The 15932-nt window shown below is 44.9% G+C and overlaps 1 pseudogene; it reads left to right on the top strand.

Annotated features, from left to right (window-relative positions):
- The window catches only part of LOC141221659 (protein ELYS-like), a 116321-nt pseudogene extending 100679 nt beyond the window's left edge, over positions 1-15642 (top strand).
- The last annotated feature ends 290 nt before the right edge of the window (positions 15643-15932 follow it).

Here is a 15932-nt window from a genome sequence, read left to right as displayed (position 1 = left end):
CAGAGAGGCTGGGATTTTGGGGAATAATAAGCACATAGACGGGGTTTGCTTGGAGTTCCCGGACGCCAAGTCTGTACAAAATAGAATTGATTAAAGTGGTTTTCTCTGCAATCAGACCTCTGCTATGGGCCATACAGGTATGTATAGATTTATTTTTCTATACCCTGCATGGCCATAGTTGAGGTCTGATATCGCCCAGGGGGTGACAGATTCCCATCAGACCTCTGCTATGGGCCATACAGGTATGTATAGATTTATTTTTCTATACCCGGTATGCCCATAGTTGAGGTCTGATATCGCCCAGGGGGGTGACAGATTCCCTTTAAATGTCTGTTTTATTTCATCAGCATTTTGAATCGGACATTCCTCAGTTTTTGGTCATTATGTCCCTTTTTACAGTCCGTGTTTCAGCAGTAATTTTCTTGTATGCATTAAAAAAATCACAGCCTTTTCTACCTTCCAAATGTTAAAAACTGCATATTGATAGCATTTTCAGATCCATATATTTGTATTGATTGGATTTTATCCGTGATTTTAAACAAAATCAGACACACAAAAACGTGATCCTCACCATAGACTATTAGGCTATGTGCATATGTTGCCATTTTTGCTGCGTTTTTCAGTGCAGATTTGTCACAACCTGAAGGATTTCCTGAAGCCAGCAAAGTGAATGAGAATCCTGAAGTCTCATGCAGACATTGCTTATTTGTGACTTGCAGATTTGGTGCAGCTTTAAATCTGCAGCATGTCAATTATTTCAGTGTAAGGGTACGTGCGCACAATCAGTAATCGCTGCGGATTGGAAGCAGCGCACTAGCGCTGCGTGCAATCCGGAGTGGCCAGATGTTACAGTATAGTGGATGGGATTTCAAGATATCCCATTCCCACTATGCGTCTCTGTGCACCTGCGGATCACCCTCGGACATGCGGTGCGTCTTTCCAGACCACAGCATGTTAATTTCTCTTGCAGAGCCGCTAGTCTCCGCAACAGAAATTAGATCACTACAATTTATTGATTGCGGTGAATCCGCATGGTTCAATTTACACATGCGGATTCACCTGCGTGCAGCGATTTGGACGCAGCATAAAGTATGCTGCTTTCAAAGTTTTGCCAGTCCCAACCGTGTGCACATACCCCCTAGGCTGTGTGCACATGTTGCAGATTTAGTGCTTTCTTTTGTTGTGGGGTTTTTTGTGCGCGAATTTGTGATAAAACCTGGTGCTAGCAAAGTGAATGAGAAACCTGAAGTGTCATGCACACGTTGAGTATTTTTGACTTGCAGGTCTGGTGCAGAAAATAATCTGCAGCATGTCAATTCTCTGTGCGTTTTTGCCTGCGTTTTTCAACCATTGAATGCACTGAAAAAACTAGGCAAAATCGCAACATTTTTGATGGTGCGTTTTCCTGCCAAGAGATACAGAATTTTCTGCACCAAATACTCAACGCGTGCACACCCTTAGGCTGTGTGCACACTGTTCGTTTTAGCAACATTTTTTCCGCTCAGAATTGGGCAAAAAACACTAGTCAGGATTTGCAATGCGTTTAAAACTGCTGCATGTCAACTTTGTGTGGTTTTGCCTAATTCCCTTTGCCCATGTCACCTGTAAACAATAATAAACCATTATATACTCACATATCTGCCATAATCCCGAGTGTCCCACGGCAATCAGATCATCCAGGAGTGTGATCGCTCCCGGCAGTGTATAGCGCTGATCTGCCGGGAGAGAGGTCACCAGAGTACAAATCAGCTGATGAGCTCCGGTGACCTCACTCACTGCACCGTTGCTGTGTCAGAAAATTCTCATGCAGCGGTGATGCCGTGAGGTCACCAGAGCTTATCAGCTGATTGAACTCCGGTGACTTCTCTCCCTGCAGCTCAGTGCTGTGCACTGTCACAGGAGCGATTTTATACTCCTGTGTCCATGTGTAGCCTGCTGTGACTGCTCTAGAACTGACCCAAATCTTCATGGGACACTGTGGATAATGTCATCACCTCGAACAGATGAGGGATGGTTGTGGTTTTATTTTATTTTTTTCAGGTGACTGGCTTCAACGGATTGGACGTTAGGTGAGTATTTTTATTTTCTGTTTCTTTTACAGATGACAATGGCTTCAGGGGATTAGGCGTTAGGTAAATATAACTGTTTATTTTTAAATAAATGATTAAAACCATGTGGACTTTTATTTCAAATAAAGGATTTTTTTCAGTCCGTGTGTTTTTCAAAACCATACTATGTGGTTAGTAATGGGGGTGTCTTATAGACGCCCGGTTTTACTAACCTGGGCTTCATGCCAGCTGCTAATGCAAGGCTGACATAAACCCCAACATTATTACCCCACTTGCCACCGCCACAGGGCAAGTGGGAAGAGCGGAGACTAAGCACCAGATTTGGCGCATCTTACGGATGCGCAATTTCTAGGGCTGATACTATTAGCCTCGGAGGGAGCCAGTATCCATGGCCCCTTCCTTGGCTATTAATATCTGCTCACAGCTGTCTGTTTAGCCTTTGCTGGTCAGATTTTATATGGGGACCCTACGTCAATTTTTTTCAGGGGTCCTTCTTGTATCTAGCCAGTAAACGCTAAGGTAACAGCTGTGGGCTGTTAATAGGCAGGGAACATTTTTGGCTAATTGCCCCTTCCCTGCCTAGTAATATAAGCCCCCAGGTTTCCCTCTGCTGGATATGAAAATGACGCGGGAGCCCACACCATTTATTTTACTTAATTCATTTTATTTCATAAGAAATCCCATGCCCACTGCTTGTTTTTGACGCTGTGTAAACTCACCCGCAGCATGTCAATTTGCAGATTTTGACCGATTGAAATGTCATTACATACAGTGGATCCACATGTACTGACAAAACAAGTGCAGCATTAGAATGCAGCATTTTGGGCATAGTCCAAGCGCGCTGCTGGTTCCTGATCGTGGGGACGTACCCTATAAAGGCTTAACCAAACAGCTGTGAGCTGTTAATAGCCAGGGGACATATTGGCCTAATAGCTCTTTCTAAGCTAAAAAATACCAGCCTTCCGCTGCCCCAGAAATGACACTTCATATTTAATGTTCCAATTCTGGCACTTAGCCCAGATTCTTCCTGATGCATCAGGGTAATGGGATTAGGTGTCGCTGACATAAAGCCCAAGGTTTAGTAATGAAGAGGTGTCAGCTAGACACCCTTATTACTAAATTTGTAAGTAAACCGTGAAATAAACATACACGCCAAGAATAAAACACTTTATTTGAAATAAAACCGACACATTCTTATCCCCTTCACGACATGCGCCGTACATGTACAGCGCATGTCGTGTCTCCCCTTTTGGTGCGGGCTCCGGTGCTGAGCCTGCACCTTTCCGGGCAAATGACAGCTGATCTGGACATGCCCCTAACAGCCGCAGGTGGAATCGCGATCTACCCTCAGCTGTTAACATGATAAATGCCGCTGTCAAATTCTGACAAAAGCATTTAACATGATCATGCCGGAAGCGTGTCACATGATCGGGGGTCTCCGATGGGTTGTCATGACAACCCGGAGTCTACAGGAGACCTCTGTGGTTGTCATAGCCAATCTGCTATGAGCGCCACTCGGTGGCCGGCGTTCATAGCCGATGAGCAGTTTTGTTACACATAGCGGGACTAATGCCCTGCTATGTGTAACACAGGTGATCGGAAGATGGAGACTATTGAAGCAAGTAAAAAGTAGAAAAAAAATGTTTTTAAAAGTTTAAATCACTCCCACCCCCACTTTTGCCCTATTCAAAATAAAACCATAAAAAAATCAAATATACACATATTTGGTATCCCGCTTTCAGAAGCGCCCGATCTATCAATATAAAAAAAGTGTTCATCAGATCGGTAAATGGCGTAACGAGAACAAAAATCCAAATGCCAGAATGAAATTTTTTTTTAGTCGCCGCAACATTGCAATAAAATGCAATAACAGGTTATCAAAAGATCGTATCTACACCAAAGTGGTATCAATAAAAACATCAGCTCGATGCACAAAAAATAAGCCCTCACCCAGTCCACGAAAAATAGTCTCGACTGGTCTCGGAAAATGGCGCCTTTTTTTTTTTTTTTATAACAAAGTTTGGATTTTTTTTTCCACTCAAATAAGAGAACATATACATATTTGGTATCTACGAACTCGTATTGACCTGTAGAATCATAATGGCAAGTGAGTTTTAGCTTTGAGTGAACATGGTAAAAAAAAAAGGCGGAATTGCACTTTTTTGCAATTTCGCCGCACTTGGAATTTTTTTCCTGTTTTTCAGTACACAATATGGTAAAACCAATGGTGTCGTTCAAAAGTGCAACTCGTCTTGCAAAACACAAGCCCTCACATGGACATGTTGAAAAAAAATAAAAGTTATGGCTCATGGAATAAGGTGCGCAAAACCAGAGAAGGGTTAAAGCCATGTCCCACGTATCTTTTTTCAAATATCTTTAGCTCCAAAAGGCATTCCTTGCTGTAAAAAAAAGCGCATGCAAAAACCGTGCTTTTTTTCTGCCAAGAGATGCAGAAATATCTGCACCCAAATACTGAACGTGTGCACATACACTTATGGCTGCATGATCTATTTGTGATTATGGAGACCATGTTAAACAGATGTCTGAATGAGACTTTACTGGTTCATCTAAGGCACCAAGTTTTAGGTTTAGCATAGTTTTGTTTAAACATTATCTTACAGTTAGAATGATAAATGTTACATTTGTGTGCTGATTCCCAGTTACTCTGCATCATCACCCAGAGCCGCACTAACGGCTCAGCTAGTTCTGTGCTGTCATTTTTTCACTGAATTTTATGTACATGCATAAGAGACAAAAGGACAGTGAAAAAAGCGCACCAAAAAACAAGCAAAAAAGCAAGAAAATCCTGAACAAACCTCCTGGCAAGAGATCAGGTTTTGCTGCAGAAAAAAAAACCACGCAGCAAAAAACGCAATGTGTGAACATAGCCTCATCTAAATTGTGTGTAAAACTCCATGTTCACACTGGAGAAGCCGCCCCAGGAAGCTTTATGGAGCAGATTTGATGCCTCCGACACCTACTACATATCTGCTGCATGTGAGCAGAACTCTAGCTATATGAGTGCCGCTCATTTATGTAGAATGTAACTCTGGATCAATAATCGGGATAATTAAGTGGCATTTACAAACCAAACTTTTCTTATGTTATCAATAATGGGTGAACCTACACTTCTGGCTACATTAATTTGTGAAACCTGATGTGGAAGAAACCAGTTTGTTCCAATCTTGTGTCTTCAGGTCCAACAAATAAACTAGAAAAAAAGCCGCTGTGTTGCTGTTTTCATAAATTTCAATCTTTGTGCTCCATGGGCACATTTTTAGCTTTCCAGTACTTTAAAAAACATGGACATACTTGTAACAATAACTGAACAGCTATTTCTCACGTAATGAACTTGTTTGTTCCCTCTGCAGCTCAGCAAACAGCTCTCCTTATTTCTCCCACTAAGACGCCAGCACCAATAGCTTCAGAGTACCTGTTTTCTCCACCATCTCGAAGTACAAGGAGGACAACAAGGACAAAACTCTCTACCAGTGTAATGCTGGAAGAAAAGGTCGGATATCATTGTTTTATGTTGCTGGGCTTTCCTTTCCTTTTACATTGCAGAAAATCTTAAGCCCTAATTATGCGTTTCCCTAATTTTTAGGATGTAACTGTTAAGGAGTCGCATGAAATAGCTCATGTTCCTGACACACCAGAACTAAAGCGACCAAGAGGCAGACCTTCAAAATGCCGAGTAAAGGAAGACGACCAGTAAGTATTTGTTGTAGTGTTTTCCTTCCTTCTTAATTTCGGTAAAATCATCTAACCTGTTACATATATACACACTTTTGGGCCTGATTCATCAATGTGTAACCACCAGAATTCAGCCTTAAAATACCTTAGATGTTGCAGTTTTCACAGCAGTTTTGGCCGCTACACCAAATTACTTGGAACTGGGGCGAGACAGAATATTGCAACACCTGCTTGACAAATTTATTACAAATTGCTCATACCTTACAGCAGAAATGTTACTTCAGTTTGTCTGGATTCGCGATCTAATCCAATTGGAGTCATATTATTAAAATCTAACTATTATTAGTTCTATTAAGAAATAAGGTGATTCTGAATCACAAATATCTAGAAATGTTGTACCAAATGTAGTCTGTGAATGCTGTATTAAATATTAGTCTCAATTATGAAAGTCTTCTCCCATGAGCGACTAACATTAACTCCCTTTTTTAAAAGTTTGTTCCCATTAATAGTTAGTGGGTCCTATATTATTTGATTCTATACGTTATCTAATCAACCAGTCTCAGTTGTGAGACCATCTATTCCCATATCGCACTCTCATCAGTGGATCATTATTGGTTGGCTAGTAAATATGTAGCATTGAGAGTGATCCAGTTATGAACTCCCTGATCACTTCCTATGTAAGAACAGACTAGCACATTCAAACATTGGCACTGGAGATAAAGCCCTACGCTTTTCTTCAATGATTGATTACTGCTTTGAGTATATAAACAGTATAAAATGCGCAGTAATCCATGAGAACGTATTGGCATGATTGCTGGCTGGAGTAGCATATTTGGCAAGATGCATGTCCGTGATGAGGTGTACCGAATTCATAAGGGGTTTGCACATTTTAATTCTGCACACCCATCATTAAGACTGGTGTACAAAATTCCAGTTTTAATGAATCTGGCCCTTTATTCTGACAGGGTAAGTATGCTTAACAGCAGATGCTAAAATATATTTGTGCCACCTCCATGGGATGGCTTCAATAAGGCACATTGGTGATTGACAGCAGTCTTGCGTGTTAGTCTACTTTTCCACTCCTCATCTTTTTTTATAGTCAGTGGCTTTAGGAGCAATGTCCATTACCTTATACTGTTGGGCGCCGTCAGTGTTCATGTCTGGCATTTCAAACATCACCCTTCACCAAGTTATATAGAGAAGTCTATAGAAAGTTATAATAAAATTATTAAACAGATTATGGACTTAAAGCAACTAAACCACTGCTAAGAAAAAAGGACTATTAGGATATCACCTAGGGATCTGCTTTACCAGTAGAATCTGGCATTACTGATTGACGTCTATTTAATAGGAGCAAAATATCTAGGTGGTCTGACCTGATTGCTGAAAATTTACGGATTATAGAATAAAGGGGAAGAGGGAAAAAATACAAGGAATAGGTTTGCAGAAAATAAATGTTTCAATTTTGACAGTTTTTTATGAACACCTATTTATTAATTCCATTAAAGGGATTGTCTGGTTTAAAATGAAAAGTGTGCAGTCACTCTGTGCGACTGCAGACTTGTGAATCCTCCCAGGGCACGCACTGTGTGTTGTGAGGATTCGTCGTTTCCTGCCCCGGAAACGGCGGTAAGGTACTCTACATGCATTCTCCATGGCAAAACCCATCTAGTGGGCGCGACCTCGCTCAATACAGTTGTATTGAGCGAGGTCGCGCCCACTAGACTGGTTCAGCCTGGAAGCATGCATATTACATACCTGACCGCTGTTCCCGGAGCAGAGAACGGCGAATCTTCGCAGCACACAGTGCGTGCCCTGGGAGGATTCACAAGTCTGCAGTCTCAGTCATACCTGACCACTTCGACACCCACCATCCGATTCACTTTTCTGCATCGCTGCGTGCTGTTTCTCCGGTCTCTTCACCATAGACCAGTAATTCCATACAAGACCTTATGACATGCAGTGACCTGCGGTCTGGATGTGTCATGAAGTCCTAATCCATAATGAAAAGGCCTTAGAAGCAACGCGCAATGGCAAAAAGAGGAGGATCAGACAATAGCCGGAGAGGTCAGCTTTAATCATGTGTGTTTTTGTTTAACAGGCATACGTAATTAGGGGTCATACGTAAGTTGGATGTTTGGAAGTCGGGGACTTCCTCTATACTACTTAAACTTATTTTGTTGTTCAAAGTCTGGATATAGTATATCATTAATACTGTAATATATTCACTCATGCTTCTTATACAGATTTCTCCATATAATACACTGTATCAAAGTTCCTGAACATTTCAATTTGTAGGAAATAAAGTGCAACATTGTTCTCTATTGGGTGGCACTTCAATAACTGTCTCAATCATATTGCTATCCTTTAAAGGATCAATACACACTAGCTATTGAACCCGTTCTACGCCCTGGTGGCGAGCATTTTTATTGGTATATGGTCTCCCATGCTGGTATGTCCTGCCCCCTCCTGTCCCCACCATCCTATCCTGGTATGCATGGCACTCCTCACCCCCAATCCTGGTATGCATGGCACCCCTCACCCCCCCAATCCTGGTATGCATGGCACCCCTCACTCCTATCCTGGTATGTATGTATGGTACCCCTCACCCCCCCCCCCCAATCTTTGTATGCATGGCACCCCTCATCCCCCAGTCCTGGTATGCATGGCACCCCTCATCCCCCAGTCCTGGTATGCATGGCACCCCTCATCCCCCAGTCCTGGTATGCATGGCACCCCTCATCCCCCAGTCCTGGTATGCATGGCACCCCTCATCCCCCAGTCCTGGTATGCATGGCACCCCTCATCCCCCAGTCCTGGTATGCATGGCACCCCTCATCCCCCAGTCCTGGTATGCATGGCACCCCTCATCCCCCAGTCCTGGTATGCATGGCACCCCTCATCCCCCAGTCCTGGTATGCATGGCACCCCTCATCCCCCAGTCCTGGTATGCATGGCACCCCTCATCCCCCAGTCCTGGTATGCATGGCACCCCTCATCCCCCAGTCCTGGTATGCATGGCACCCCTCATCCCCCAGTCCTGGTATGCATGGCACCCCTCATCCCCCAGTCCTGGTATGCATGGCACCCCTCATCCCCCAGTACTGGTATGCATGACACCCCTCATCCCCCAGTCCTGGTATGCATGACACCCCTCATCCCCCAGTCCTGGTATGCATGGCACCCCTCATCCCCCAGTCCTGGTATGCATGGCACCCCTCATCCCCCAGTCCTGGTATGCATGGCACCCCTCATCCCCCAGTCCTGGTATGCATGGCACCCCTCATCCCCCAATCCTGGTATGCATGGCACCCCTCATCCCCCAATCCTGGTATATATGTATGGTACCCCTCACCCCCCCAATCCTGGTATGCATGGTCCCCTCGCCCCCAATCCTGGTATGCATGGTCCCCTCGCCCCCCAATCCTGGTATGCATGGTCCCCTCGCCCCCCAATCCTGGTATGCATGGTCCCCTCGCCCCCCAGTCCTGGTATGCATGGCACCCCTCGCCCCCCAGTCCCGTTATGCATGGCACCCCTCACCCCCCCAATCCTGGTATGCATGGTCCCCTCGCCCCCCAATCCTGGTATGCATGGTCCCCTCGCCCCCCAATCCTGGTATGCATGGTCCCCTCGCCCCCCAATCCTGGTATGCATGGTCCCCTCGCCCCCCAATCCTGGTATGCATGGTCCCCTCGCCCCCCAATCCTGGTATGCATGGTCCCCTCGCCCCCCAATCCTGGTATGCATGGTCCCCTCGCCCCCCAATCCTGGTATGCATGGTCCCCTCGCCCCCCAATCCTGGTATGCATGGTCCCCTCGCCCCCCAATCCTGGTATGCATGGTCCCCTCACCCACCCCCCAATCCTGGTATGCATGGTCCCCTCACCCCCCCCCCCAATCTTTGTATGCATGGTACCCCTCAGCCCCCCCCCCAATCTTTGTATGCATGGTACCCCTCAGCCCCCCAATCTTTGTATGCGTTCTACCCCTCACCCCCCCCCAATCTTTGTATGCATGGTACCCCTCACCCCCCCCCCCCCAATCTTTGTATTCGTGTTACCCCTCATCAGTTTCACGCTGTACGCATACAAAAAAATAAACACTTATACTCGCCTTTCTTCCTTGTGCTCCAGCGCTGCTGTGTCCTGTTCTGCCGGAGGCCGGTGGAGGAGTGCGGCGCGTGCCCATACCGCGCTGTCCGGCGCCATTTTGCTGTAGACACACTGTAAATGTGTCTTCAGTAAAATGCCGCCGGATAGCTCTATGCGCATGTGCCGATTCCGATGCCTCACTCCTGCCCCGATCTCTGGGTCAAGAGAGGCGCCGCAGCAGCGCTCCTCCCGGTCAGGTAAATATGGCGCTGAAGATCGTGGTATGTGCTCAGTGTCTACGCATACCGTGATCTCCGGTGCCATACCCTCCTCTTACCTGTAACGGCTGGATGCGTTCTTCTGTCTGGAGCCAGACTGCACAGGCGTGTCGCGCTTGCACAGTCTATCGAGGCTTCAGACAGAGGGACACTTGTAGTGTTATATTATAGATATCAAGTGATGCTTAAAATCGCTTGGAAAAGTGCATGTAAAAACGCTTAAACGCTTCTCCCTGGCAGAAAAACCGCATGTAAAATCTGTATGCCTTTTTCTGCCAGGGAGAGGAAAAAACGCTCAGGAAATTTCTGCTTAAAGTCTGCATCATGGGCACATACCCTTATAGTCCGAAAAATACCGTATTTTAATATTTTATTTAATTAACAAAATAACTTTCATTTTATTCACTTTCTTTACTCCCAGACCCTTTTCTCCCCCTTTTTTTCTCATTTATTCTATATTTATTCTAAGTGGTATATGCTAATGTGAATAGTTTAATAACAAAGGTGGGATTTCTGCATACACTAACATTTTACAGTTTAGGGAACACTTATGTACTAAGTGAACTAACATCTGGATGTAAATTTGGTAGTTTGACGCAGTATTGAGAGATGGTGCTCACCAATATGACAAAGGGGATACGGGATTCGAAAAAAAAAAAGTGCCTAACCACGGACAGGCAGGTAGTTGCGATGTACCTTTCTGTTGTGCCCAAAGCAGTCACAGGCTTCTACTGAGGTCACCGCAGCAGAGCAGCAGTTTCTCCTCCTGTTGACTGGACGGGACCACTGGTGTCATGCTGATTGACAGCTGGCGCTCTGCTGCCTATTTGGGGGAAGCCGGCCGTCAATCAGCATGACACCAGTGGTCCCGTCCTGTCAACAGGAGGAGAAACTGCTGCTCTGCTGACAGGGGGAAGCAGACTCTCCAGCAGGAGCGGTCAATGACCGGCGCCGCGTACAACAGGCAGGTAGTAGCCTGATTCAGCAACTTCATTCCTATTTTTAATGTCCCAGATATCCCCTTTAATGAACTTAATGAAATGGTTTGCTCTCTGTCCTCCACACTACTTTCTCCAAATGTATGAGCTATATGGACCTACTCTGCTGTCTTTACCAGAAACGTCAAAGGGCTCGTTTGATATGATTCTGTATATATTTGCATTTTAGACACATTGAACATAGTAAGTTTTGGCTAATAAGTTTTAGAAGGGGCACAGTAAAGGATATTCAGATGTGACTTTTTTCACATCTGTGGTGCAGTTTCCATAAGTAACTGCAACCACTACCCAGTGTCAGATTATTTATTTGACCTCAATAGCACCCCCCACTGGCCTTGTTGATTTCTAATGGGCACTGTTGTGGTGTTCCTCACTTTTGATAGTGCTGCATGCAGAGTTATTCGTCCTGCGTCTACTATGTGTCTGCTATGGCAATCCGTGATGCAGAGCCATACCTGTATACATAGAAAATGTTAACACATCGTTGTTCACTATAGGCATGTAATGTACTTACTACTCCTGTGCACTTCAACTTGTTACTTCTGGAATATTATAGGGCAGAAGATCACCCTCCTATAAAGATTCAGCTGCTGTCACCCCCAGAAAAGGCAACTGGTGATTCAGAAAGTACAAAGCCTTCATCTTTAAAATCTAAAGCTTCTGATCGAAAGCAGTCCAGGAAAACCAGGAGAAGGAAAATTATATCAAAACCAGTCAATCGCAGGAACATCAGATGATTGATGAACGTTGTTGATTTTAATGTGCTGTGTAAAATAAAATAAACTGTGTAAAATATTAAAATCGGCTCACTGGGAAGAATAATTTATATAAATTATTGTAAATGGTCTTAAAAGCTTGAAGTTTAATATTTCATTAGAATTTTCTTCCCAGACATTTTTTCTATTTTGTATCGTTTTGTAAAAAATGTATCTATAGCTTCTTAATATGTTAAATAAATGAGAGAATTAACAATATTTTACTTTTATTATAAAACTCAGTTTCATTTTCTTAACTTAATCATTGTTTTCCATAATGACTCTCTGAAATTTACTGCATCCTTGACCTTTTTAAGGCAAAGGCCATAAATCCACTTAATGTAAATGTTGCATTTTTTCTGATGTGTTATTTTGTGCACAGAAAGTCTGCTACATTTTAAAGGAACATTCACACGGTTTTTGAAAGTTGGCCCATTAAAAAAAACCTGCAATATCACTTAAATGCTTGAGACTCTTCCTATTCATTTCTATTGTAGAACCTGTTTACTGTTTCTATATGCAGTTTTTTTCCGCTTCAGGTTTTAAAAAATGTTTGGTGGAATAAAAGTGCATGACACTACTTTTGAAGTGGCTTCTGATGACATCCGATCCAAACTACTAGACACTGTGAATCAAATAGCTGCAACAAAGAAAAAGTTTTCAAAACACTTCAATAACTCTTCAAAAATACTTACAAAAATACTTACAAGATTGTCCCATAAACAAAGTGTATTTTAATCAATGTCTATTGGTATAATAATAAGTTCCACAATTTGATTTGTTAAAATGTTCCTGTGCTGAGATAATCTTATAAATGTGCACCTGCTACATACTATTAAATGGCTGTGTCTGATCATACCACAGCACCTTGCTAGGGAAGGATACAAAAAAGTATACGGACAGGACAGCATGGGATTGCAGCGGATTCTTTTTGTGAGGCAAAACATTTCCTTACCTGTTTTATTACAGGAATCAGTTCTTTTGCTGCGTCTCTAGCACTCTGCTCATATTGGAAATCAAGTCAGTGACACCTAATGTCAGCTTACTTGATTTATGATGAACTCCACACCCACGCACAAAGACGGCCACACACTGGACCTCATCTTCACCCGCCTCTGTTCCCTATCTAACCTCTCTAGCTCACCTCTCCCTCTTTCTGACCACAACCTACTCACATTCTCTTCTCTCTCCTCTCCAGGGCAACAATCCCCACTCCACAAAGTTGCATACCCTCGCAGACATCTCAAACACCTTGACCTACACTCACTCTCTGAATCCCTCCTCCCTCTTACAGACATTAGTTCCTTACATGATGCAGATGTTGCTGCCACTTTATACAACACCACAACCGCTGCAGCTCTCGATTCGGTCGCCCCCCCTCACACATACCAAGGCTCGCACAATCAACAGACAACCGTGGCACACCAGCCTAACTGAAGAACTGCGACGGGCCTCCAGGGTTGCTGAACGTAGATGGAAAAGGTCCCAGTCCAATGAGCACTTCATCGCATTCAAACAGTCCCTCACTACCTTCAAGGCCACATTCACTGCAGCAAAACAAACATACTTCTCATATCTTCCCTGTCTCACAACCCTAAACAACTATTGAACACCTTCAACTCTCTCCTCCCCCAGTGCCTCCTCCCTCTCCTCTTATTTCAGCCAAAGACTTTGCCTCATTCTTTAAGTAGAAGATTGACACCATCAGACAAAGCTCTTGCCTAAAGCCCCGACAGCCCCTCCCCACACCTACTCAACCCTCTTCCTCCAAAACCACCTTCTCCACCATTTCTGAAGATAAACTTTCCTCTTTACTCTCCAAATCACACCTCACCACCTGTGAACTTGACCCAATCCCATCCCACCTCATCCCAAACCTTACCACTATCTTCATCCCAACCCTAGCCCACCTCTTCAACCTGTCACTAACAACTGGTGTCTTCCCCTCATGCTTCAAACATGCCTCAATCTCACCCATCCTCAAAAAACCCTCCCTTGACCCATCCTCTGTGTCTAGCTATCGCCCCATATCACTTCTCCCCTATGCCTCAAAACTACTGGAACAACATGTCCACTCTGAGCTGTCCTCCCACCTCTCCTCCTGCTCCCTGTTCGACCGCCTACAATCTGGTTTCCGACCGCACCATTCTACTGAAACTGCACTGACTAAAGTCACCAATGACCTACTAACCGCCAAAGCTAAGCGACACTACTCTGTCCTCCTCCTCCTAGACCTGTCATCTGCCTTTGACACAGTGGACCATTCCATATTACTACACTCTCTCATCTCTCGGCATCACAGACTTGGCCCTATCCTGGATCTCCTCATACCTAACAGACAGGACATTCAGTGTCTCCCACTCACACACCACCTCCTTATCTCGCCCCCTATCTGTCGGTGTCCCCCAAGGTTCAGTTCTAGGACCGCTGCTCTTCTCCATCTACACCTTAGGCCTGGGACAGCTCATAGAATCTCATGGCTTTCATTATCACCTCTATGCTGATGACACACAGATCTACCTCTCTGGACCCGATATCACCTCCTTACTAACCAAAATCCCACAATGTCTGTCTGCTATCTCATCCTTCTTCTCTGCCAGATTTCTAAAACTTAACATGGACAAAATGGAATTCATCATCTTTCCGCCATCTCATTCAACCCCCCCAACTGACCTATCTATCAACGTCTATGGCTGCCCACTCTCCCCAGTCCCTCAAGCTCACTGCCTTGGGGTAACCCTGGACTCAACTCTCCTTCAAACCACATATCCAAGCCCTTTCCACTTCCTGCCGATTCCAACTCCAAAATATCTCCCGGATCCGCACATTGATAAACCATGCATCTGCAAAAAAACTAGTGCACGCCCTCCTCATCTCCCGCCTTGACTACTGCAACCTCTTACTCTGTGACCTCCCCTCTAACACTCTCGCACCCCTCCAATCTATCCTAAGCTCTGCTGCCCGACTAATCCACCTGTCGTCTCCCCCCCACCGCGCTATTCCCCGGCCTTTCCTCTCTGTCAATCTCTCCACTGGCTCCCCATTGCTCAGAGACTCCAGTTCAAAACCATAACCATGACATACAAAGCCATTCACAACCTGTCTCCTCCATATATCTCTGACCTAGTCTCCCGATACATACCCGCACGCAACCTCCGATCCTCACAAGATGTCCTTCTCTACTCCCCTCTGATCTCCTCCTCCCACAACCGTATACAAGATTTCTCCTGTGCATCCCCCCCCTACTCTGGAACTCTCTACCCCAACGTATCAGACTCTCGCCTACCGTGGAAACCTTCAAAAGGAACCTGAAGACCCACCTCTTCCGACAAGCCTACAACCTGCAGTAACCACCGCTGCACGACCAGCTCTACCGTCACCTACTGTATACTCGCCCATCCCTTGTAGATTGTGAGCCCTTGCGGGCAGGGTCCTCGCTCCACCATACCGCTGCACGACCAGCTCTACCCTCACCTACTGTATCCTCACCCATCCCTTGTAGATTGTGAGCCCTCGCGGGCAGGGTCCTCGCTCCACCATACCGCTGCACGACCAGCTCTACCCTCACCTACTGTATACTCACCCATCCCTTGTAGATTGTGAGCCCTTGCGGGCAGGGTCCTCGCTTCTCCTGTACCAGTCGCTGTCACATTGTGTTCAAGTTTATTGTAATTGTTCTTGTATTATACTGCTTTTTCACATGTAAAGCGCCATGGAATAAATGGCGCTATAATAATAAATAACTCTGGAGACTAGTGATTTGGGCAAAAACACTCACTTCTATGATAAAACATAGGGGCAATGTTTTACCTCGCAGAAAGCAGCAGCTGCAAACCATAGTTATGTCATCTGTATAATCGCTTATTCTTCCTTCCTTGGCCAGGAATTGTAATATGTGCTGACCATCTTCCTACTTGGTCAGACACATCAAATGCTGCTACGTACTATATAATGGCTGTAAGTTTACGTCATGGTCTGGAAGGGGTTCTTGACTTGAGCTATGCCTGCACGATCGCCGCCGCAAGTTCAGCTTAATGGGGTTGTC

This window comes from Phyllobates terribilis, unplaced genomic scaffold (genome assembly GCF_046119375.1).
Source record: "Phyllobates terribilis strain yellow unplaced genomic scaffold, ASM4611937v1 Scaffold_327__1_contigs__length_2127877, whole genome shotgun sequence".
Taxonomy (NCBI): domain Eukaryota; kingdom Metazoa; phylum Chordata; class Amphibia; order Anura; family Dendrobatidae; genus Phyllobates; species Phyllobates terribilis.
The sequence above is the reverse complement of the archived record's forward strand: the minus strand, read 5'-3'. Positions and strand labels throughout refer to the sequence as shown.